Raw genomic sequence first — 4,687 nt, 5'->3', positions numbered from 1 at the left:
TTACTAAGACAATAAGAGATTGAAATGAGTGAAAGCAGTTTTCTGAGTTTTGAGGTTAATAAGTATAGCAAGATCAATATTCAAATTTTCCAATATTGTACTATAATAACTTCAATTATCTCAGATTTATAAGCACATTGACCACATAATTTCTTATTGAAACCAGAACAATTTAAGAGTGAATGGGTGAGCTATGGATAATTAAGCCTGGGCAACAGGCATAAACACAGATTGATTCAGCCAAACACATGCATATGGCCATGCCCTCCCATTATTCTGTAACTAAGAGATAATTATTAAATTCAATTAAGTTTCAAGTCTTAGCTTAGTTGTTTGCTTTCTTTGATTTCCTTCTCTTTTGTTCTTGCCTTTCTTAGTGCCTGAAATACTTTTTCCTCAGAGATTTACATGGTTGACTTCTTATTATTTACATTTTAAAAATAATAGCTCATTTTTAGAGAGCCCTTCCCTAGAGTACCTTGTCTAATGCCTTCCACCCTACTACACACCCAAACCAATATATCATTTTGTTTTTTTCTTCTCTTTATAGTTCTAATCATGATCTAAAATTATCTAATTTATTTACTTGCTAATTGTCTCCAATTCAAATGTAAGTTTTATGAGAAAGAGGCCTTCTAACTGATTTGTACAATGTCATATCTTTAGAAATCGGAAGAAGTTCTGGCTCAATAAAAATTTGTGGGTTCATGACTAAACAACTAACAAACCAGCATTACCAACTTATATTGGACTTTAGATCTAGAACTAGAAAAAAAAAATAAATTTAATGTGTAGATTATCTAAATTTTGTATGTTATTGTAGTTACATGGTTTTTAAAGACATAAAGATTTGGTTCTATGTTAACTATATTTAAAAACATGAGTCATTCGAATAAAAGACACATATTGTGGCTTAGGGTAGAACATCTTAATGGTTTCCATTTTCTTATCTTCTCTTTTTTTTTTTTTAGTATATTTTATTGATTATGTTGTTACAGTAGTCCCAATTTTTTTTTCTCTTTGGTCCCCTCTGCCCAGTAACCCCCTTCCCTCCAGCAGTCCCACCCCACTTAGTTCATGTCTGTGGGGTGCACATATAAGTTCTTTGGCTTCATCCTTTCCTATAGTGTTCTTAACTTCCCCCTGTCTATTTTGTACCAAACAATTATGCTTCTTAGTCCCTGCACCATTTCTTCATTTCTCCTCATTCCCCCTCCAAGCTGATAACCCTCCAAATGATCCCCTTATACCTGTGATTCTGTTCCTATTCTGGTTTGCTCAGTTGTTTTTTTTATTTTTATTTTTTAGATTCAGTTGTTGATAGTTGTGAGTTTGTTGTCATTTCAGTGTTCATAATTTTGATCTTCTTTTTCTTAAGTAAGTCCCTTTGACATTTCATATAATAATGACTTGGTGATGATGAACTCCTTTAGCTTCACCTTGTCTGGGAAGCACATTATCTGCCCTTCCATTCTAAATGATAGCTTTACTGGATAGAATAGTCTTGATTGTAGATCCTTGCTTCTTATCACATTGAATACTGTTTTCCAGTCCCTTCTTACTTGCAAAGTTTCTTTTGAGAAATCAGCTGATAGTCTTATAGACACCCCTTTGTAGGTAACTGTCTTCTTTTCTCTTGCTACTTTTAAGATTCTCTCTTTATCTTTCACCTTTGGCATTTTAATTATGATGTGTCCCTCCTGAATTTTTAAAATGTGTGACTGCACTTTCCAGCAGCCTGCTGTTGCCGCTGCTGCCACTACACCATGTTCTTCCCACCCTGGCTTTGCCCTTCCTACCTGTCTAGATGAGTATTTCTTCTTTACATCTTTGTTTGTTGGACTTCCATGCAGCTCAGTTTTCTGGAACTTCTGGTTGTCTCAAGGTTTGAGGTAGTTGTATTCCTTCTTAGTTATGGAGGGAGACACAACGTGTCTGTCTAGGCCTCCATCTTGGCTGGAAGTCTCTCCTTCCTTCTTAAACACAGTGCATAAATAACTTTATAAAACTGTCTCAATATCCCAATAATAACTTAATCAAAATTTCTTAATAAGCATGTTATATGTCATTGGAAGAAAGGGGGAAGAACCTCTCTGAATTAGGTTAATTTTTTTGGAAACTTTGCCTGCTTTTCAAATTAAAAACAGATTAGAAAGCATAAACCCATAAAATACTTATAACTTGACTGAGAAATGGCTATTTTCCAATTGAAATATTATTTTACAGAAATACATTTTTTTTAAATGGTAAAATATTACTAGAATAAACACATTATTTATATATGACATAATTTTCTAGATTGGTCCCAATGCAGTAACAGAACTGGAACTCTACATTAAGAAGGGAGATAACATTTAAGATTTGAAGGACATTAAGAGAGCAATGTGTCCACAAATCTCATACTTCCTCCATATTTTATGCCTCTAATATTACCTTCAGTTAAAATTGTATACACAATATCTCTTTGATAAAAGTTGTTCTTTCTCTCTGCACTTTTCTTCCACTTCCTTTCCATGTTTACTCTCTTTCCTACATTATTAATAAAGGTATTTTTAGTTGTGTCTGTAGTGAATCTCTAGTGACCTCTTTATAAACAGTATTTTAAAGGTTATTTCTAGATCATAGTTAAATGTTATTAAGCCTGTAGGGAAAGTGGCAAGGAAACTCCATGATACAAAGTAAGAAATTTTTAAATATTAAGAAATTTTCAGTTATAAATAATTTACAGGAAAAAATGCTTCTGATTCCCAACAAGACGATCTAGTGTGGCTGCTGGTTTACCTTTAGATCTAAAACCAGTAATCAGAAAGAGAATGATTCTAATGGTTTCAAAAGGCCAAGACAAATGGTAATAAATCCTAGGGGAGAAAGAAGATATTTGGGACTTCATTTGTAATGGGGACACTGGGACTTGAGGTAAGGGGAGAATTAGATACGTCAAACTAGGTGGGAGCTATTCTCTCTTCCCTATTTAAAAATGGGGGAATAATCGCCTGTATCTGCACTCTTGTGGCACATAAAACAAGGCTGTCACAGCAGAACTAGCCAGAGGTGACAGAGTAAGGTCTGTACAGTGTTGGGGCCCAGTGAAGTGAAGAGCAGATTATATCTAGAGTAAATAAGTGGGTGACCTCCTGAGAATTTCTTTCTTGCTAGTCTTCATCTAAGTGAGTTTAAGTGACAGAAGCAGCAGCAGCTCAGGGCAAAGAACAGTGCCAGGGATCAAGAAAAATATACAAGGAAAATATCAACCCAAAGAAAAGCTGTGGTATTGATTTTAAACTTATCCAAAATAGAATCTAAAAGAAGAACATCATATGACCATAATATGGGAATTTTTGCTTGAGACAGAGTAACATTGTGAGAGTAGAGTGTGGGAGGCAGTGTGGAGCAGAGGTGGGTGAGCATATTGTGATAGCAGAGACTCTCTTCCCTGAGACTCTCTTTCATACCCTAACTCAACATGGGGGCAAAATCTCTGTACCAGTTTGGATTCTCCCCTAAGTGACTAATAACAAGTCAATGTAGCTAGTACACCCAGAGGGATATAAGTCCACTAAGAAGAATGGATAAAGCCAACAAATAAATTAGTGACTTGTGATAATTCCCACAGAAGGCATTAGGAACATTAGGAATAGATTTTTAAAAATGATAATACCTTTTAAGGTATGGAGGATAGATTTGAAAGTTTCAACATCTAGGTAAAAGGATCCTAGAAGATGAGGGTACAAATTCATAAAATCATATGTCGGCTTGGGGAGTGGGGATAAGCAGAAAAAGAAGGAATTGAAAATATGTAAAGATACTTGTTTTGTGTGAGAAGATTGACAACTCAACAAACTAAGGGGGAAATAAACACAATGTCATATAACCATCACAAGAATAAAATTCAAATGCATAATTCAGACTGTCAGTAAAATATGTTATCCCTAAAGGGAGGAAAAAGAAAAATAGAAACGAAAACAAAAGGTTAATAGAAAACCAGAAATAAGATGTCAAAAAGAAATATCAATAAAACAATAATTACAATAAACAAAGTCAGATTAGACTCAATAATCAAGAAGCAGAGACTCCCATATCAGATGTTAAGCATAACCCAGCAATATACTTAACAGGAGAAATATATTTAAAACAATAGGATGAAGAGAGGTTGGAAGATGAACTTAAGTTTAACTTTAACTCTCAGATTTTTTTTCAAAACCTGTTCCTTGATATTGGGTTTTGTGTCAGACTTCTAAAGGGCTAATAACTGTCTGCTCACCTTATTGTTCTGCCATCCCAGAACTTATACAGGCCTAAAGATCATGTGGTAGTGTAAGTCACTTCTGCGTATATCTAGGGAAACAATTTCAGAAATACCAGAAGGTGTGCCATCTAGATTTATTATTAAATTTAATTTTTACTTTAATACTCTGGATATAACTTGTGTTAAAAATTCTATTTTGACATAAAAGTGAATTTGGAGCTGCTTGATTTATATTTATATAAGATTTTCAAACAAGATGAAATATCAGGTTTTACATATCTAAAAGATTGCTTGAGGGAAATGCATTCTAGCTTGACAGAACTTATTAACAATAAATTGTTGCTTACATAAAAAGTAGTTTGATTTTTGGTATTTGCTGACTTTTCTTTGCCTGGGTAGTTCAGTTATTTCTTTGAGATTCCAGCTGCACAGGTATTGTTG

The sequence above is a fragment of the Furipterus horrens genome, unplaced genomic scaffold (genome assembly GCF_987537825.1).
Source record: "Furipterus horrens unplaced genomic scaffold, mFurHor1.1.pri manual_scaffold_2, whole genome shotgun sequence".
Classification (NCBI taxonomy): domain Eukaryota; kingdom Metazoa; phylum Chordata; class Mammalia; order Chiroptera; family Furipteridae; genus Furipterus; species Furipterus horrens.
Note: the sequence above shows the minus strand (reverse complement) of the source record.